The sequence below is a fragment of the Trichogramma pretiosum genome, unplaced genomic scaffold, assembly GCF_000599845.2.
Source record: "Trichogramma pretiosum strain Unisexual culture from Peru unplaced genomic scaffold, Tpre_2.0 scaffold52, whole genome shotgun sequence".
NCBI lineage: Eukaryota > Metazoa > Arthropoda > Insecta > Hymenoptera > Trichogrammatidae > Trichogramma > Trichogramma pretiosum.
In genome coordinates this window covers 72,697-95,032 of record NW_019641695.1, presented here as the reverse complement: position 1 = coordinate 95,032, position 22,336 = coordinate 72,697, and the positions used below count along the sequence as shown (strand labels likewise).

The following is a 22,336-nucleotide window of genomic DNA, read 5'->3' as shown; positions in this document are numbered from 1 at the left end:
AATCTTGCGTACTCCCTTTCTCTTTCTCTCGATCGCTTCGTTCTTAATGCCCTTCTTGCGCACAATCCTGTTACCTGCCGCCGAAAAATCATTTGCTCCGCGGTGGGTTCCGAGCTCGATGATCGTTGACCGTCGACCCGGGCCACCGTCGCGACACGTCTCGCTTCTTACGAATTTTAATCTTTCCGAGACTCGAGCGAGCACTTTAGAAACTTTCAGACATACCGATGTATCCGGGTTTATTCTTCCAATTCATTCACAACAACGGACGTTTATATTTTTAGAATGTCAGAGCTTATAAAGTTGCCGCATGTGTTGCAGCAAGGCATTGGCTCTCTGCTGACATTCGTAAATTCGTTCATAGCTCTGACGCATTAATGGCGTGAGGATTTATAGATCACCTTGGTAAAACGACCTTTTTTTTGTCCAGAATTTTAATTCAGCTGTCAAATTTATCTTTAAATTCGATTGTTTTTAAATACACACCTCATCGCTGTTTTCATTTTTGCATTAGAGTAAGCAGAAATTTCCTTAAATGCTAAACCCATTTTGTAAAAAAAAAGTCTCTTCTTCATAACGTGTAATGTACGAAAAAAAAAAAGAAAATGAAAATGTCATAAAGAATAAAGATCGTCTATACGCACTCAATAAATCGTTCAAAGCGGAATGCGCAGGCGTCCCGAAGCACTGGTTGTGTGCGCGAACGTATACATGCATACACTACTACATCAACACAGTGATACTAGTGCTGCTGCTCGCAAAAATGTTTGTGAACGCGCTTATAGTACATCGACCGCTTTATGATTTGTTTTGATTACACTTCATTACCATTTCACGGGCTTTTGCTGCAAAAGAGAGAGGAAGAGAGAGAGAGAGAGAGAGAGAGAGAGAGAGAGAGAGGACATTAACGACTCTGACAGTAAATTTGTGCAGCGTCGGCGTGTTGATTTTATCGTTGACGTTTATGAGCGTCATTATCGGGCGTGATACAACCGGCAGCAGCGTCGTAGTGTGCTACACAGCACATAATATGTTAAGGCCTACGCCTTTGCGTACACATTCTCTCATACGACTGGAGCACATGTACACAAAAGCGTAGCTTATGGAGGCGGGCTAAGATACCTTGCCGAGAGCGAGCGAACGAGCGGAAGAAAGAGAGACCGAGAGATGCTTCTGTAAGAGGTGGGGAAGTCGGAGCTGATGAGCTTGAGCGATTGACCGACAGATCGCGCTCTAATGAATGTCTCGCTCGTTTTATTTAGATCGCATTCAAGGACCTCGCAATCGGATTAACGATACGATTTAAATTATCCACTAGAAATATTAATCGTCGTTTAATTATTTTTTGAATATTTTATTCATACGAAATTGCAATATCGAGGTTCGAACGCGACTGGTGGGTTAAAACAGTTATTTATAGCCGAAAAATAGTAAAAGTGATTGCGCAGCAAGAGTCATCGCGCGGAGAAAAAAATATCTCCATAAAAAATCTGGAAAATCGCGCTAGCCTCATATTTTTCCATGCAACATCCCCTCGACAGAGAAAGAGCCGAGAGAAAACGAACAGAATTCATTCAACTTCCGTATACACATCGAACGTGCGCTCGGATCGTTCGTTTTCGCAAACTCGCTTCAGAAAGTTCATCCCGCGCGTAAAATTGTTCGCTCTATAGTCGGCCTAGATCGAGCCGCATGCACAATGTAGAGGCTATACTAAATTCCTCCTGAAATTTGGTTTTCGCGTGTATACTCTTCGCCCGTATTAGCATTTAAAAGCGCGCGCCATTGGTCTACATTTACACAACAATGAGCCGAGCTGCTGCTTCTGCTGCTACTACTATTGCCGGAGTTTCTAAAAACTCCCAGAATCCCTTGGCGAGCAACTGCTGCTGCTGCTTCTGCTGCTCTTGCTGCTCTTGCTACTGCAGAGAAAGAAAGACAAGAAGGAAAAAACGACTGCAGCTCACGACGCATGTAAAATGCATAGAAAGGAGTAAAAAACGGGAAAAAATAGAGAAACTACAAGTCACGAGGACAAGATGAAGAAACAAATCTTTCTATATAAATGGCATAGCTGGAATTCCGCTTTATTTAGCTTGTTTAGCACAGTGTTAAGATTTTTGATCAGGGAAGCCTGCGATGGCCTTTTCTCTCTCTCTCTCTCTCTCTCTCTCTCTCTCTCTCTCTCTCTCTCTCTCTCTCTCTCTTTTGCTCTCGCAAATTCATCCACGGGGAATTTTGAGATTTTTGATTCGTTATTCGAAATAGGTCGTGCTTGCGTGCGTGTGCGTGTACACGCGAGAATAAGCCCTCGTTTATATTTTTAAAATATAGCCCGACCCTCATTCAAACAATCCGCTGCCGTCGGAGCAACGGTCTTTCTTCTGCGAGCTATACAGCACTCCGCTATATACACGGCGCGGAGGAAAGAAAGATGAAGAAGAGAGCCCGTGTCTCACTCCCGACTGTATGTATATGTGCTTGTGTACATGTAAGCCACATAGCGAGATTCCGAGAAGAAAAAAATGTCGGTTCTTGCTCTGCGGCGTTGCCAAATTATCTCGCTCGTTTATAAGCACTTTATATTCGCTCGCCAAGCAATGAACCTACATATATGTATTTTTTTTTTTATGCTGTAAAAATGTATACATGTGTGATCGGCTCGATCTATCGCACTCAATTCGATGCGATTGCGAGGCTCTTTCCTCATCTGGATTCAAGCGAGACGTCGTGATAATTCTGACCTTGTTCTAATGTACATAAACGAGAGTACCGAGAGCCACACGATCAAATGTAGTTTCCATGAATTCTAATGTCGCAAGGCTTCCTTGAAGAGCTACTTGACAATCTTATAATACATCGACGTGAATTTTGCGATGGATTTATCGCCTCGCCTTTCTATTATTTCCATAAGTCATCGTTCGGCGCGAGTCGAAAAATTTACATATTCACAAGGAAAAAAGTCGCGTTCGCAATATTTTTCGTGAACTTCATTTACACTTCCTACGCAATAAATGTGCATATTAGTGCTGAAGCTTTCTCGAGCCGCGGCAAGGTCAATTTTTCATTCGTTCGAACAAGCAAACGAGAGGTCCATAGATCAGTTAAAGTCTCGTACGCGTACAGGTAGAGAAACATGCCTCGGCGCTTCTTATCAAATTGCAATCTTCTACGATTATATTCGCATAGCTCGAGAGAAAGAGAAAGACAAAGCTCGCGCGTACATACGTTTGTAGGTGTATAGGAACGAGACGTTTCTCGCTATATTCCGGCTGGACCACCCGTAGTCGAGAGCCCGTATGATACGCAGAGCACTAGCTCGTGCTTAGGCTTAAGCGACGCGAGCTTAATGCTTCTCTCTCTCTCTCTTCCTCGTGGGCCTCGCGCACTCGATAAATATAAATTCGTTTTGAATTTATTGCCCAGAAGCTACTATGTTACTCGCGCGACACGCAATTAACACGCGTTCAACCTCATCCGAATCTCTTCTCTCGTTTTTCTCGCTATACCGCGCATACGTACGCTATAATACTCGCTCCGCGCATATCGCACTTCATTCATATACATATAGGCCGGATCTTTCTCGACTTTTGCTTTCGGACAACTCGAGCTGAATTTACTGCCTGCCTGCTTACCCGATGGCCAAATAATTGCCCTACGATTTCGTTATACGATATGCAATTGCGAGAGAGAAAGAGAGAAAGCTCCGCGGCCGCTCGTGCGAGTATTCCTTTATTTTTCCCTCGGCGAATAAACGCAAGATTTCAGGCCGTGTGTTTAAAATCGTGTTTAATGTCGACTTGATTTAGTCCGTATTAGGTGCATGTAGAATAGTTGCGCGTACTATATCACCCCGAGATAAGGTGTGTGTAGCTCGCAAGCAGAAACGCCACTGCAGTCGGCGTGTAGGTATATACATAGCGTGCTGTATACAGTGTAGGCATGGCGAAGCAGGCAGGCGCACGAGAACGCCTAATTGTGATACACTCGTTGGGGAGTTGGACCGGACATTAACACATAGCCGATGTAAATGTAGAATATAGCATAATATAGCAACCCTCGAGTGACTTACTCGAGCCTCTGCTACTCTTACAGCCACCACCACCACCGCTGCGCGCCTGTATTAAACCAAGGAGTTAGTTCAAGATACACACTACAAAAACTCTGCCCTTAGATATATATGTACACTTGAGCGCGCACAAAGCCGAGTCGAGAGGGAAAAACTCTGGATTGCTGCAGTATGATTTTTTCATTTTCTTTATATCACCCTTGGCGATCGTAAAGGCATTAAGCATGACCAAGGAGACGACTGATGAAAATAAAGAAAAGTCATTTTCTAGATTCCGCCGTAGCTCCGGTCGTTGCTGGTGTCGATCGTTCGATACATCTCTTTTTCTCCTGGCGCAAACAATCGGGAAAATTCAACTGTCGGTTCGCGCGATTCGCCTCTGTATCAAACTCGCTCGCTGTCGGCTCTGCTTATCTATAAATAATAATGCCACGGGCGAATGAGGGGTAGCGTATTACGCGATAACAACGGGCGCGACACAATCTGAGCCGTACACGTAACTTATTTTTGGTGGCTCGTGTCATTTGCATATTAATTGCTTACTCCCTCGGCTTCTCTTTTCATATAGACTAGTTCTGTAGTCTGCAAGCTGCACATGTGTTGCATGTACACACATGGGGTTACCACGCACCATCTCTCTCTCTCTCTCTCTCTCTCTCTTTCTTTCTCTCTCTCAGTCTCTTTTTCCCAATCTCTTTTTGTTGTTTTTTTTCCTCTACATTCTGCACTCCACCAAAATGAAGTCGCTAGCGGATGTTCCACGTAACTTCACCATTGCTCCTACGGGAGCAATAAAGTTTTCTTTTAATCTCTCGCGATTCTTTTGCGTCTCTTGCACTAATACTATGATCCGCTCTGCGCCGCCAGACCAATCAGAAACGTTAGCCAAAGAGCCCAGATCTTTCTGTTCTTTCTTTCTCTTTCTCCCGCTTGTTTTCTCCGACGACGCAGTAATTTACTTTCCTGACGAATTGCCGACACCTACTTCCCACTTTTTCTCTCCTTTTTGCTACTGCATTTTTTCTTTTCGCCTTTTCGAACGCTCCTGCTCATTTATAATCATCCTTTTTTTTCGATAAAGAAAAATGTCACGTTTCATTAAAAACTTATGCTCGCCCGAACAATGTATGTGTATGCACCAGACGCAAACTCACGCACACAAACAGAAAGTCGCATTCGCGAACTATTACTAAGCCAGCGGTGAGCAAGCTTCTGGCACCTATAATTTATTAGGCTCGGTCGAAAAAAATCTTCCTAAAGTAGAACACGGTGCAATGCTCTAGCCGTGTGGCTGCTCGCTGTATAGCTTGCGAAAAACAGCCAGTGTTGTGAACACGCGTGGAGCAGGGCGTTATAGTGAGACGCCGGGCTTCCATGTGCGTGTGAGTGCCTGCATTCTTATATGTGTATGTGTTTTGGTATGTGTTCGCGCGTGTGTGTGTGCGGGTGTCGGTAAGTTAGTGTGAGTTTCAAGCGCGAGGGAACGATCCGTCTCCCTTGGAGATTTATTGAGTAAACAGAGGTGCGCTCAAGTCCATTGCCGAAAATATATTTGCCTAGAGATTTTCGAAAAATATAGAAATACACACAAACATATACATAGAGATAGTTTATCAAGCTAAGCCTCTTGATGATTCCTTTGACTTCCGACTTATTACGAGGAGACGAACTCAATTAGAAAATGGGTTATGTTTAGTTTGGCATTGCATTAAAAAGCATCTGAATCCAACAGAAAAACATCGGTTATATTTAACTCTATACCTCGTGGAGACTTGAACATTTATATTTTACAATAGAAAAAAAGGTATGATTTTCTCATTTAATGCAAAAAAGCTGTTTTAAGAAAAATAGTGATAGCCATAAAAAAGTTCTAGAATTGAAAAAAAATTCTATACAAGCTTGCTTCTTACTTATTTCTTTATTGTCTGTTTTTTCGAGCTCCTTTCCTGTTAAAATATTTTGATACAATTTTTTCGGGTCAAGTTTTATGTCGTAGATACGAGAGTTAGTTGCAGCTTCAAATATTTTTATATATAATGAATTTATGAATGATTTTGCAAGTTCAAATAGAAACAAACCATAAAATTTCGAGCTTATGAATCATCGAGCGCACCGAGCTTATTTCATTATTTTTTTGAAAAATAAAAGTTGAAATAATTATTCAAACGAGTAAAAGCTCTCGCATCTACGCGATCTTCAAGACATAAATTCTGCAGGGTTATTCGTCTCGTTCTCTCTCTCTCTCTATCTTTCTGTCCCTCTCTCTCTCCGCTTCTCTGGGTTTTCTATTTTCTTTTTTTGTACGAAACTCGGTTGAAACAGCCTCTAGAGAATTTTCCACGAAGAATATTCTGGGCTTTTCCGGAGGTGGAGTGCGTCGAGCCGCCGTTGCTGCTGTTCTACTGCTGTTGCTGCTGCTGCTGCTGCTGCAACGTGTGCAAGCGGCGCCCGATCCGTAAAACAGATAAGTCAGCAGCAGACTCGGTCTAGCGCGTTTCGCTTTCGAGAGTAGAAGACGTGCAACGTGCCTGCGCGCACCCAGCACTTCTGCAGGCCATTCGTCTTTTTGCCTACTCTTATTGCGTCTCTCTCTCTCTCTCTCTCCCTCTTTTTCTCTCTCTTTTTCTGTATGTATGTGTGTGTGTGTGTGTGTGTCGTTTTCAAGCTTATATCGCTTCCTTCTTCTTTCGCGTTTATAACAACAGTCGTCTTCTAGCAGCTAGCTCCCCCTGTTCACGTATATACACACTCACAGCCACAGACACACGCACATACACGCGCAGCTCGTATATATATATGCGTATTTTTATTCGAACATGCGCTATCTGCACGCTCTTCTCTATTTTGCCTTTTTTCCTTTTATCTCAAGGGGGAAGAGCTTTGAGACGAGGTAGAAGCGATTTATCATTTCGAGCGCGCGCTCTTTCTCCGTTGTACTCGCGCGCCCGAGCTACGTTGCTCTTTTCTTCCTTCGTAGCTTCGAATTTTTCTTGGATCCGCCCGCGCTGCGAGCGCGAGGTGACGTTTCGCGAGCAAACCGAAAAACGTGAATAATCGTCGACGCTTCCGAAATAAAAGAAAAATAATATCGTTGAAAAATGTAACAACTTGGCAAAAAATTGACTCTCTCGCAATGTCATACGAGCACTGAATTATGATAGATAAATAAAACAAAGCAGTCGCACACCTATGTCAGGGTGGAAACGTAAAAAAAAAACTTGGGCAGCGCGCGAGCGCACACTTCTTCGCGAGCAATGCAAGCGAATGTATATTTTATTCTCCTACAAGGTGAATACGTATACTTCGAATGCAAGTGTCAGTCGCTCAACGGGGCGTCGTCGTCGTCGTCGTTTGCACGCGGACACATCAGCCCGATGCGTAAACAACAAGCGCACTCGCGCTCGTACATGGTACACACACACACGTACACACACGCGTATGCCTAGACTAGCTCAGCAGTAGGTGAAAAGCACGCGCGATAAGGCGGCAGCTGAAAACTCGCGTGTGCATGTATTTATGCATATCTCGGGCAATACATCACTCGGTCGCGCTTTGCTGAGGAATTGAACCCCCCAACTGGGAGGCGATAGCGTGAAAGGCGTCGCGCGCTTTACTCTCGTCGTGCTATACGCGTGCGATATCGCCCTCGAGCGAGCTTCAAGTGCGTCGTTATAACGAGACAATCAGTGCGAAACTTCATATCGGAATGTCTGACGGTGTGTTGGAGGGAGTGTGTGCGTGTGTTTGTGTATGTGTTTATGATTACATGCATGCGGCCGCGCGGCTTATGTTCGTGTATACGATGATGAAAAACTTCATAGATCGCGATAGTTGGCGAGTATTATATGGCTCAAGGTGCGTTCCGATGTTGTACACTTATCGAAACGATAAGCACGGGGCTCATATCTCGAGCGAGAAACGGATCGGCCGCGTTCGCGTTCGTGCACGGCGAAAATATAAGCAAACGGAGCCGGAGAGTCGTCGGAAAAACTTGGACATGTCTTTACTCGTCGTGTCTGTGCAATTATAATTTGCATATCCGCATTTCAGTGTCATTTATCCGGCCACGCGCGATAGGTGGACGGACGAAAAATGGATAGGTGTAAAGTCGCACACACGCGCGCGCACGTAGACGAGGCACGGGCCTCGCGTGCGACTGGGCGCACGATAATGAAGTATAGCAGAATAGTAGGAAAAAAAATGGCCCGAGTAATAAACGCGCGTCGCGAGCGCCCGGGTGTATATAATACGTGCCGGGCTGCGCCGCTGTATAGATGCTACCTCGTGCGAGAGAGGCTCACCGGACTATAATCAATTAGAGCGAATTGCATTCCTGCAGCAGCAGTTAGTCCACGCGACGGCAATGCATCACGATCGCGCGCCGCCTGCAAAAAGGAGCATCGCATATACACACGCTCGCTCGGCAGTCGCACATGCACGCAGCAGCAGCAGCAGCAGCAGAGACATGCACTGCGCGCACTCACACCGTCTCAATTCAGAAAAGCGTCTCATTCGCGCACGATCGATTTATATATCTGCGCTACTGCTGAAATACTCGCTCGTTCGCTCGCACACAATTTCGCTCGGAGATGCAGCCGTTGTTGTTATCTTTTTTTTGTTGTTCTCTTTCGCTCTCTCTCTTTCTCTCTTTTTTGCGTTGCCGCGTAGTATGCCTTGTGCAGCACGGCAAGCGCAAGCATTCCGGTAATTCGGTCATGGATCGACTCTCCAGCGGTGGAAAGACAGAGATAGAGTAATGCTAGCAGAGAGACGTATATACAGAGCCATGCTATATAACTAGAAAGAAGCGGGGGGGACGAAGGGGGGCGCAGAAGTTTGCGGGGCTGGGTGGCAAGGGAAAAGCGAGCGGCTGACGGGGCGTGTACCCCGCTATATAGCAACTATACAGAGAGAAAGAGCGAGAGAGAATAGTGTGCGCGGCTGGCATGGGGTAGCTCGAGCAGCGACCCACGCGCCAGCAGTAACAGCGCCATCTATACATCCTTGCTGGATTTATGAGCTGTGCACAACTGCGTTACACAGACGTGCTCTCACGTACACACATAGCTACACCACTCACACGAGCGAACCGTGGACACATACATCGCAACACCAGTGCGCTCGGCATCATCCCCCTCCGAGGAAGCAAACGAGAGAAAGAGAGAGAAAGAGAGTTTATTCGCAATTCCAGCTCGGCTGCACGCGATTCCAGTTCGAGCTGTATGTATATAAATGCAGCCGAGTAGTAAAATAAAACAAAACATGGTAAAAACATCGCGTTGCGTGAAAATAAAGTTTGATCGTCGCTGTAGTAGTAGTCGTCGTCCTTGCGGCGTATACGGCCGAGCGTTGCGCGTTCGTTACTCCTTTTCCCTTTAGCGGCGGTGCTGCTGGACCGAGGCGACGGATGGTGGATATTACGGCACGAGGAAATTCCTCCCGGAGCTCCGAGCGTACTTAAGCGCGTATAATATACTTGTATGAATTTCGAATATTTCGCGGATGAACGTGAGAATCGGATGCACGTCGAATGATGAATTATCGCGCTCGCGACTTTTTTCTGTTTTGTAACGCGTTATTTATGTGCTTTCGACCAGCTCGTGCGCTCGCACGTACACACCACATACACTTATACTCCACATATAGCACGCGCTTACGTATATATACGCAAAGTCGCGCGCATGTGTGCAGTACATCGGGGAGGGGGTTTTTGATGGGTTAATTTATGAGCAGTATGGCCCGGCAGTGCTTGTTTCTCTCCTCATCTCGTACTCGCACTCTCTCGTCTTGCTTTTTCCGCCTTTTTTTTCTGTTCGCCGTATACACGATGGCGCATATTATAATGTCGACGCGAACGTGTCTTTATTAGAATATAATAAACACCCGCGTTTCGATCCGAGAAAAATTTTTCGACTCCGATTTTAATATCTGGAACATGCTCCAGATTTTGAAAAAAGGCGTTCGTCATTTATTCGGATGAACGCAAAAATTCGTGAGAAGCTATTTTTGATATTCAAAATTCATCCAATTGATTTATCGCTGAAATGTATAATAATTTCTGAAAATTATAGTTCATTATAATGGGGCGTTGTATGATTCAAGTCTATTTGCGAAAATAACAATCTGTACATGCATACATCAATATACTTCCTTACAATTAGATCAAAATTCAACTTTCTCCACTTCTATTGGCCAGCAATTATTCGCTGTATAACTTTGAGCGGTAAATCCTGCATCCTCGTGCAGGGAAAAAAATGATGCGTTCGATCTCTTTGCGTTAAAAACGTCATAAAACAATAAAAAGTCGGCCGAGCGTCCCCGCGACGGCACTTAAAAAGCAGCAGCAGCAGCAGCAGAAAAGAGATTTGCACATCCATCGAAATCTGCCTCTCTCCCTCTCTTCGGCTTGTACATATGATCTACTCTATGCAAGCGAGAGGATTTGCCCCGCTCGCGTGTACACACGTATAGATATATATATATATATATGGGGCGAACGGCCCCCTCGACGCAGCCGTCCATTCGCACTCTGCAGCTCGTGCAAAACATATAGCTGCGCGCCCGCCGCCCGTGTGTGTACGTAGTTATAGCGCTATTCTCTCTGTACTTCGCGCGCCGTTATACGTATCCCCATCCCACCCTCTCGGCTGGAGCGCGCTTTACGAGCAACCTGTGGTAACGAGAGAGCGATAGATAATAACCGTTGGACGACTACGACGACGTCGACGACGACGACGACTACTACTACTACTGCTGCTGCTGCTGCTGCTGCTGCTACCTCTATACGACCCCCTACCCACCTACCTACCTACTCATCTCGTTCGTTCTCTCATTCACTCGTGGCCCGCGCGTCCTGCTACGTATTTCAACTGTTGCAAGCGTATAACACGCATACCTGAGCTCTCGGAGCGCGTAATGAACTGCCCCGACGCACGACACTTTCTTCCTGTACCTAACGTACTTTTTCTTTCTTTACACTCTCGATCCAGAGAGAGAGGGACAGCTGCAGACTTCGCAGTAACTTCGACGCTCGCTCTATTTTTTCCCTTTAGTATGACTTTTCGTTCTGTACTGTGCCTATGAGTACATGCGATGGTACACACAGCGTCAGAGCAGAGTACGAGCACGATGTGGAGCACCCATCACCAAATTTACAGGTTATCCACACGTCGTATTGCAGCGGAAAGCGTCGTTCGCGCTAAAGTTTTTCCTCGACGCGATGCATCGCGCTGCCCCAGTGCTGCACCGGCTGAGAGTCGTGCTTTGTTCGTGTTTTTGCAACACTGTCGCCGTACACCTCGTGTTTGTTGCTCTTTATGACTTTGTTTTGCAGTGTTGATTGTGTGTGTCTCGTTCCGGGTCGGTTTTTGCCTCTCCGATATTGTGTTCGATGCATTCAGTTACAAGTAGTCACGGTTCGTCGACTCTTTACGTTGTTTTGGTTTTATTTTTCATTTAATTTTACTTACCACCGTAAACTAAATTCGACAATAATCGCTAGATCGAAGAAATTATTATAAAAGGAGCAGATGCTATAGAAAATATTGAAAAGAGTCGTGCAGCACGAGTTCAGTGTTCGACGGGTGGCAACGATAAAAAGAGAGATATCCTCCTTCGTACATCTATATAGTGCCTCTGCAAGTTCGATCCAGACTTATTGCGGTGAAATTGAAAAACTCTTTCTTTCTCTCCGTCGACCAATGCGTCGCTGCCACCAGTTAAACATTTTTCCTTACCGAAATTCTTTCTTCCCTCCCTCTTTTTTTTCTCTACCTTGGACTACGATCTTCAAACGTCATTAAAGCCAGCCTGTTCGGTTACTCATTCTTTCTCTAACGCGAGCTTTTGCAAAATTTACGATGGCTTAAAAAAGTCTCCTCGGAGGCTCTTTTGGAAATCCTGATAAATGCCACACGTTAGAATTCGACTCTGACACGTTGATGCATGCGTTTGCGCGTCATTGCTACACTGTAAATGTTTCATAAATATCTATGCGATCGATTTTCTATGTCATGATCATTGTGAAAATTAAAAAATTTCAAACTCGTGAGGCATTAAATTTTTTCTGTATTATACAATTTTTTTGAAAATATTGATGAAAATATATTTTGTTTAACAATTTCGGCTACCATTTTTCGGAATTGAATGAAAAGTTCTCTATTCTGGGTTTTTGACGACCTCGAAACAAAAGTTTCGGCCAAAAATAACTATATAATCTGCGAGTTACTCTTCGTATTTCCATTTTTACTGCAATCCGAAAGCTATAAAACAAGTTTATGGCGCTGTTTTGAAAAAAAAACTATACTCACATGCGAAGTTAGGGAAAAGTTTGTATTCCATGCTCTGAAAAGCAACACATTGCAAAAAGAATTTCATTAGATGAAAAGCCGGTTTTCTAACTCTGCCTTTTTCACTTGCTCTCTTTTTGTATAGCAGAATCCCATTGATGTAGTCACACTGCCTTTGTGCTTGCATGCTCCGGCATAGAAGGCGAAACTTGAAATAGTGAAAAAGAAGTCGACTGCAGCACTACTGCCACGCTAGTGCACAAAAGTGTATAAAGAAGAAAAGAGCGAGCAACAGAATGAGCGCGAGAGAGATATAATAGCTATGTATGATACTAGGAGAGCTATACACACATGCATATCTAGCGCGACTGAATGTTGCGAGCTTTTCGTCGTTTCGTGAAATAAGACGAAGAAAAAGACAAGTAAATAAAGCAGTAGCAGCAGCAGCAGCATCGCGGCGCACAAGCAAAGGGGCAAAAGGGGAAAGGGAAAATCGCTTGAAGCGACGTAGAGTCATCGTAGTAGTCGTCGTCTGGCTGGAGCTTTTGCCAAGAGTTCAAAATCCCGAGGCGAAAGATGCACAGCTTGCGAGTGCACGCAGGACAAACAACTTTTTCGCTGATGCTCTCTTATGTGTATGCGTGGATGAATTATGGTGTTTCTACTTTCGCAAAAGCACGAGAGCGAGAGAAAGAATATTCGGTCGCGGTCCGTTTGCCTTGCCGTACCGTGTGAGAGAGAAAGAGAGAGAAAGACTCTGCGGGGCAGCAGCAGCAGCAGCAGCAGTAGCAAAAACCAACATGCGGAATTTCTGCGCGTATTATGAACGCAAGAAAAGTCGGCAGTTGGCTGTTAGAATGGCTGATGGAAGGTGCTGAGTGCACTTTTTTTATATTTATATTTTAAAAAATATTCTTTGCGGTTTGACTCATGCTCGGTTCTTTGAAATTAATTCATGAGCAAATATTTACTAGGGATGCACAGCTCGTCGGAAATTGGAAAACGAAATTTTTTTCCTCACACATCACGATGAGCATTCCACGCATATTTTACTTCACCCTCGCTCAAATTTTCGTGAAATATCTTTTACTTGTGGATTTGAACTCCCCTCTCTAGAGCATGCGAGCTAAAGATTCGGAACGTGCATGATACAAGAACGAGAAAAGCCAGTGGCGAGCTTAGTGGCGGTAGTAACACGTGTGTCCATCGCTATTGGTCGAACACGACTCGAGACTTTGAGGCGTGCTGTACCGTTAGCAAAAGTAACACCCGTATTTCGCCAAACTGGCGTAGACAAAGTTCATTTCCCTCCATTGAATATTATACTTTTCATAACTGTTCGTCTTTTTTTTGTATATTGTACAAATATGGAAGAATCTCATTTTATTATTTAGCATGGGTTTTTTGTTCTCGTTTATTTTTTACAAACCTTTTTTGATTCTTAATTTTGATATATTTGCTTATTACGTAGAATTAATGTGGTTAAATTTTCAATGTTGCAGGTGAGTAGCGGTAGGCATCAGCTGTTCTCTAATGCCAAATAGGTATGGATGTGCGTGGCGCAGACACACACTAACCGTCAATAATAGTGTGTCAACTTATCGGTTGCGGCGAACGAATTTATGCTGCACCCGGTGAGTGACGAAGTAACCTCGAAGAAACCCCCGTAGCTCGCAAAGCAAACACTTGGCCAATAGCTTAGTATTTTTTGAAAGAAAAAAAAACCAATTGTCCAACATCACAATCGTCAAACCAATAGTATTACCGTTTTACGTGCCAATTCGGCATTTATCTGATTTATTATTTATTTCACCGCTTGCGAATGCATAAAATGCAGCAACTATTTTATTATTAGATTTATTTTGTTGTTTTGGTTTGTAAATCACGATTAAGTTTATTTTTTACGTAGTTTTGGCAACTGCAAATTTCACTTTTTAGCGTTTCCAAAACCTACCAATCGTATTTATAGATAAATCTAATATTAATTTCGTTGGAGAATTGCGAAGCGATGAAGCTAATATTTTGGGTGAAACGGAATCCATTGTTGTGAATGATTTTGTATTGCGAAATACGGGCATTGTTCAAGTAAATAATACATCGAGATACTCGTGGAACTTGCGGTATAATTAAGGCTGATGTAATATTAATCAATTAAAAAACTATAAATTGTGAAACCTAAAATACGTAAATAGTGCTGAAATAAAAATGAATTTTACAATATAAGTTGCGCTTAGTTTAGTAAAAAAAATAATCTTATTACTATATTTATATATATGGGTCAGATTCAGAATTTTTCAAATAAACCTGCGGGCGAGGTTCACGGATTTTCCTGAAATTTTGGTATGTTATAGTACATGATAAAAAAGTGCCAAAACCAAAATTTTGGACCCCCTCCCCCCTCCTACCCCCCTCCTCCCCTATAGACGTCCATTTTCTATCTATATTTTTTCTGAAGGCCTGAAGCTATTAAAAAATCTGAAAAAATTCATGAAGGTACTTTTCAACAATCCAAACAATCTTGAATTTTTTCAGATTTTTCGAGTGCTTCAGGCCTTCAGAAAAAATCATTGAAAATTTAAATTATTTTATTTTCGGTGAAATGGTTCGATGTACCAGACCGGAGTATTTTTTTCTGAATTCTGACGTCAAAAAACGATTCCTTGAATTTTTTCAGAATTTTTCATTCATGTCCATTCAGCCTAGAGCTGAAAAACCGCTTTTTTTCACGAAAATAATTTTTTTAAGGCGCTACGGAGCCTCAAAAAATCTGGAAAAATTTTTTTCTCATTTTGTTCATCAAAATACATAATCTCAAATTTTTTCAGATTTTTTAATTGAAGGCGATAGCGTCTGGAGCCGAAAAACGTTATTTTTAACAAAAAAGGTTCCTGGAACCCGATGGTTCCGGTAAAAAAATTTGAAAAAATTTTTTTTGAATTCCTTGTCAAATTTTAATAAATTTTGACCGTCGCAAAATTTCGATTGGAGCTTCCTAGCTCATTCTAGAGCATAACAAAGATTAATGCGAAATTCTGAAGACATTCATCATATTTAAATTTTTTTCAGATGTCTTCAGAATTTCGCATTAATCTTTGTTATGCTCTAGAATGAGCTAGGAAGCTCCAATCGAAATTTTGCGACGGTCAAAATTTATTAAAATTTGACAAGGAATTCAAAAAAAATTTTTTCAAATTTTTTTACCGGAACCATCGGGTTCCAGGAACCTTTTTTGTTAAAAATAACGTTTTTCGGCTCCAGACGCTATCGCCTTCAATTAAAAAATCTGAAAAAATTTGAGATTATGTATTTTGATGAACAAAATGAGAAAAAAATTTTTCCAGATTTTTTGAGGCTCCGTAGCGCCTTAAAAAAATTATTTTCGTGAAAAAAAGCGGTTTTTCAGCTCTAGGCTGAATGGACATGAATGAAAAATTCTGAAAAAATTCAAGGAATCGTTTTTTGACGTCAGAATTCAGAAAAAAATACTCCGGTCTGGTACATCGAACCATTTCACCGAAAATAAAATAATTTAAATTTTCAATGATTTTTTCTGAAGGCCTGAAGCACTCGAAAAATCTGAAAAAATTCAAGATTGTTTGGATTGTTGAAAAGTACCTTCATGAATTTTTTCAGATTTTTTAATAGCTTCAGGCCTTCAGAAAAAATATAGATAGAAAATGGACGTCTATAGGGGAGGAGGGGGGTAGGAGGGGGGAGGGGGTCCAAAATTTTGGTTTTGGCACTTTTTTATCATGTACTATAACATACCAAAATTTCAGGAAAATCCGTGAACCTCGCCCGCAGGTTTATTTGAAAAATTCTGAATCTGACCCATATGTATACATATATATTTATACATAATCGAGGTGTAAGTTCTTAAGAGTAAGCTGAATTTTGCTTATATTCGACATCATATATTATATTATACGAAAAGCCGTGTGCGAATTTTTGTGTACAAATCTTTTTCCTTTTATAAATTTTTGTATTCGTTAATTTTTTAATACTATCGTTTCGAATATTCGATATTTTTATTATCATTATGATTAACATTAATTATTAAATTATTATTATTACTATTATTATTATTATTATTATCATTATATCTGCTATAAGAAAAGCAATTGAAAGTGCAAGTATGTATATGTTCGCAGTTATAAACGAGCGTTTTTTTAGCGATAAACGTGATGACTGCTGTTGATGTTATATTTTTGTTATTTTTATTACTATTATGCTCTTAATACGATCTTGAGTTTCAAAAATGCGCCTTCATCGCGTTACTACGAATCAATTAAATTTTTTTAGTGCTAGTGCAATGAAGACGCGTTCTTCAATCGTGATCGTTTAAAAAATATATATTATGTGGTCGACGAGAAGCTATGACGTAAAAAATATATATGTATATGAAAAATTATATACGTGTTCAAAAATTTTGTTATTATTGTATGATGTGAAATATATCGATGTAACTGCTCAGTACCTGCTATTAAGGTATAAATTATCATATACATTTCAGTTGGAATAATGCGCAGCAAAACTTAACAGAAACAATATGAAAATAATTCCTTTTTGTGACATTCTTTTGTATTTCTTAAAAAAAACGAGAGTTTACGGATTAAAGTTACAAAAATAAACAACTAACAAAATAAAGATATGTGAAATATTTAAGAAAAAAAATATGAACGAATGCTTGACTGAGTGTTGAACTTCGAAAGATCGAGTTAAAATAATTCTATTCTAGTTAGAAAATGTATACGATTAGCGATTAACTAAGATAATTAAAATCAATCGATGCGATACTAGCTGAAGATCATAATAATAATTACATTGAAAGTCGCGTCACGAGTGACTGCAGTATTTCTTAAGCTTATCATAATGTAATGATTTGTAAGCATTAAAAAAAAAATATTTTGTGGATCTCCTTACGAATTTTGTGTTAAAACGCGCTTTTCACTTTGTACTATATCGGTTAATTTATAAGTGACGACTATCTGTCGTGACGTGAAATATAATATTCCGGTGAATTAAAAAAAAGCAACTAAAACATTGCGCGTTAGTTACGCGTAAAAACTATATTGCTATGAAATAATATGTACAATATAGCCGTGTTTCTCTTCTCTTTTTCTCATATTACATAAATATAAGTAAATACTCCTTCCGTCTTTTTTATCGATTGTCTTTCGCGATCATTTAGTAGCTAATAACATTTAATAAGAATGATAATAATAATAATTATAAACTAAACGCGTGAAAAATATTATTTGCTACAAAATTTTTTTCGGTCATATGATATTGTGATTTTTTGTAAAATAGTCCGAGATTAATATATAATTAAATTATATAAGCCAAATTTTGTGTCGGTGTGAAATTCGAAGAATGTGACGTGTATTATTATGTGTATAATTTGAAATTAGAATATGCGGGGATACTATTGAACCGTAACATGAAGCTTTTTTTCGTTTCAATTCAATTACGATGAATTGAAAAGAACGTAAATTTAAAGTCAAATTTGTTCTATCGAACGAATATTATATCGTTCTGCGATTTTTGTCATTGTAAACACTATACCGATTATATGATTGCTATAAAATGATAAAAATGAATAAATACGATTCTAATACGAATCATTAGAAAAAATTCATTGGCTTCCATTTTTTGTACGTCAACAGTATCCTTATTTTCCTACCAAATTGATCCCTTAGAAATCTTTCTGCTTTCGCTTGTCATACGCAAAGATAATAATTTTTTTTTTTTAATTTGCTTTTTATAATTTATAGTATTGTGCTACGTATTACAAAAAAGTTTCATTTTTTTTACTTAAAACTTTGTTTAATTTTTTTGAAAATACAGAAAGATAACTTCTGTGGCACACAACGTGTTTTCACGTAATAATTTTCAAGCAGACACAGTTGTTCGAAGCTGTTCGGAAGCCATTACACGTTAGAAGTGCCACATGCTGCGAGTCTCGAGTAGCTTCACTTTGCTGCTGCGCGTCGAAGGTAAGCTCCGCGCTAGAAAGGCCGGCAACTTTTTGCGGCGAAACTTCTGTTTCTCATCAAAAACTTAGGAATACGGCAGTCGTGCCACACATTATTCTAATACATGCCTTGCCACTTGAAGTATTACCCGGCGCCTTGTCGAGGAAGTTCTTGATCTCTTCCTGCCGTGCTGCACCATATAACTACGGCGCGCTTTATTCTATTTCTCTCGCGTGCTGCTCGTGGGCTCGACGGAAAAAATTCCTTACGCTTAGCCAGTGATTTCGGCCATCAAGTGCGAGAGGATCGTCTTGCGGCTATCCGCACGCGTGCTACCGAATCTGTGTTTCTCGGATTCTCCGGAAAAATCATACTGTTTCAGGAAGGACATAATCAAAAGTGGTCGGATCGTTTATCTTACGAGCTGCTACTATACGTACACCCGGTAGAGGAAAAATAAAAGAAAGGTCCAAAGATATACTGGTTTGATATACAGCTGATTGAATTGTCTATACTCTTGTGAAATAGTAGAAAAAAATTTGATCAACGGCAAAACAGCAATAACCATCAATACGATGGTGCTCGACTGACCTGCCGGGTTAGTATATATATATTTTTTTTTACCGAGTAAAAAAAATACCCGACCAGATTCTTGTCTCGCTTTTATGGAGTGAGAAATCGTTCGTTTCACGCGTTATCTCTCCTAGCGGTGACGTTACGATGTCGTATTCACACATACATACACACACATACACACACATGGCGTATGTACATCTACATTACATATACAATCGTTTGACAAGGACAATACGTGCGTAGCTCTCTTTACGACTCTTAAAATCAGAACGTGCAATCGTGCGCGAATCTTGCTCTATCCGAAGGATCGATTCGCTCGGAACTACATCAACTCGACTCTCTCTCTCTCCGTATATCCCTTAACGGCCGTTACACACAGTAGCAGCGGCAGTGGCAGCAGATACATAGAAAGCGTGGTAAGCTCGCAAGCACGCGATATTAATATGTTATTGCGGAAAGACGTTCGCTCATGAAAGTCGACGAGGCAGCAGCAGTTGTATCGGCCAAAATATGTCTGTATTGACCCTTGCTCGCTAGCATAGCTTCGTGCATGTGTATACGTGACCCCTTGGAAAGAAATTTGGAGCAGCGAGCGAGAGAGGGAAGAGAGAAGGAGAGCAAGGGATGTGCTTGGCCTACGGATGCACACGATGGCCCTGTGGCAAAGGCAGCAGCAACAGCAGCTCTTCGACAACGCGACGTACGTATATTACGAAGGCGCGTCTAGGACAAGGGAGGGGATGGGCTCGGATAGGAATTCACTAGATGCCATTTGTATTAATGAAGCGTCCAGCTACAATGTTGTGCGCAGCTTGTAAATGTACCGAGATATAGATATCTATTTTTTTCTTTTTCCTCATGACAGACTATACGTGCTTTTCGATGAATCCGATGAATTATGTACCTGCGATCGAACGGAAAATCGAAATAGTCCGCGAGTGGAAAGCCCTGATCGTATAAAGAAGAAAAATACAGCCAGATTTTGTTTGCGAAGCGATCGCAACTTGCTGTGCTCTATACATATCTATGGCTTTATCCGTGGAAAATGTAAAGTTGGCGTCTGCTGCTGCTCCTGTCCCTGCTTTTTTTTGTATTTATTCTTTTGATTTGCGGCTTTTTATTGAAAGATTTTCAAATTTATCGCTTGAAGCCTTTCGATCGAAATTTAAATGGTGAGTTTTCTGATAATTCGTAGTAGCTCGTCACAAGAGCAACACTCACTGACGATATTACGTCATTTAAAATGATATGAAAACTACGAATTTGCCCCGACATAGCTTTACGACTATTATAAGCTTATTTGCGTTTAGCTCGTAAATTGCACGGTGGAAAAATTAATCTTATCGCATAAATATTCAGGTGCTCGACTGGGTTCGCGCGCGCGCCTACGCGAGAACCCTCCTTTCTTTCTTATTCTCATATTCAGGCACAAATAACGGATCATGTTGCTCGGGCAGGGAAGGGAAGGGGACAATAATTTAGATGAACGCAGTGTAAATTGCCACGCGCGCGAAGGAGGCAGCTCTAAGCTTCTTCACACAAGAGGAGGTAGATATATGTAAGCGGTGGAGCTAGCGCGATATAGGTTGGGGTGCAACTAAGAAGATGTAGCGGGCGATACATTCGTCTCTCTCTTCTCTCTCTCTCTCTCTCTCTCTTTCGTTCTCGCGGATGGCGCTTGTACGGGATAAAACGCCTGCCTGCCTTACTTTGGATTACCAAGACTGCAATTTATACGGAAGCACCTGTTCGTTTCTTGAGAAGATGGAACGCGCATTGCGGCACTTCTCTCTCTCTCTCTCTCTCTCTCTCTCTCTCTCTGTCTCTCTCTCTCTCTCTGTCTTCGCGCTTTGCCTTTACATGTAGCAGTATGTGGGTGTGTGTACGTGTCTGTGTATAACTAAGGAAAAGAGAACGCCTGTATATAGTCTAGTGGAAACTACGAGAAAGTTCAAGGAAAGCCCAGAGGTTCGAGGGGGAGAGGGATGGATTTGGCTAGAAGTACTATACGTACCGCAGACATTGTGGTAATTGAATCCCAGTATAAGTCCTGCAGTCTGCTCTCTTTGTATATGTCTATATATAGTTATACTAAGCAAGAAAGAGAACTGCTACTGCTGCTGCTGATCTCGTAAATTCAACCAGTCGCTACTTTTTCTCTCTCTCTCTCTCTCTCTCTCTTTCTCACCATTTCAAAGAACGAGAGGTCTTTGAAGTCTCGCTGTCTGACTATGCAGTACATTGAGAGCAAGAGTAGAGAAAAGTTGGGCAGTTAAAAGACCGTCTTTAATTAATTTTTTCAATTAAGTTACCCTGTAAGCAGCCCGAATGTAGAGCTATACGATTGCATGAATGCACTTTTGCAGAAAGAGAAGTTTTTTTTATCGACAAAAGGCAAAAGCACAAAAAAATTGATTATTCTGCATCCATTTGTTACTCGTTTTTCACATGTCTCGTTGGTGTAAACATTTTTTATATTTAACCGAATAATTTACTTATTTAAATGGCAATCTCAATTCTCATTTTACTTTTTGGTTACGTTATTGAAAGCCTTCATGAGAAATACATTTATCACGGGAAAACGAAAATGGTGAATAATTTTCACACTCACTCACAAAGCGTGACCCACGGGCAAGGTTCAAACGTGGACGGTCGCGCATGAGCGTGTTCCGCTCTTTGCCTTCATATAATTACATCTCGGCTCTCGAGGCGACGCCTGGCCAGCTATATTTGCCTCGGCTTACGAAAATCTTTCATATGCATGTATATTTCGTCAGCTTGTTTGCTCGTGACTACGAGTCTCGTTTCCGAAATTCTGCCCATGTTTCATTTCTTCAGCTGATCATTACACATCATTTAAATTGAGTAATATTTAGTCATTACGGCAGCATCGCGGCAGGTGTATTCGACGTAACTCATATTCGTGCGCTAAATTTATTGGCTACACTAGTGAGTCAGCTTTGGAAGCTTTGGAATTGCCATCTTTTTTTTTTCAAAATTTTCCCCGAAAACCTTTTCAGCTTTAAGCGCAGGCCTCGCGCTTAATTCGGCAAAGCCCGACGGCAGCAGCAGGATTCGGGCTTTCGTTTGTACCACATCTCTCTTCGCTCTGTAGCATCGCGTAAACCGCATCTGTATTATGCAGCAGCGTAGAAACGAACTTTTGCGTTCGTAGCCCCCAAACTTCTCTCTCTCTTCCTCGCTCGCCCTGCACCACTCATATTCGTGTGTATTATTGTTGTTACCCATTCTCGACTGGCTGCGTATTCGAAATAAGTGCGGTGTGTAATCCCACAACATAGGTGGAGCTCTAGCTCTATCTCTCCTCCCTCAGTCTCGCATACTAGCGGAGAAATAAAATTATTGCTTTCGCGCGTTTCCTAGGCAATGCGCCCACCTATGATCTACGACGCGAGAATACAATTTTC

The 22,336-nt window shown here is 41.6% G+C and overlaps 1 protein-coding gene across 2 annotated transcripts in view; it reads left to right on the top strand.

Moving 5' to 3' along the window:
* Positions 1-14,560, top strand: part of LOC106649177 (homeotic protein ultrabithorax-like) — a 134,183-nt gene extending 119,623 nt beyond the window's left edge. For both annotated transcript variants that reach the window (XM_014366459.2, XM_014366458.2), the window contains one exon: positions 13,860-14,560. The gene's annotated coding sequence lies outside the window, so the exon portion shown is untranslated. The remainder of the gene's footprint in view (positions 1-13,859) is intronic.
* Positions 14,561-22,336: the final 7,776 nt, after the last annotated feature.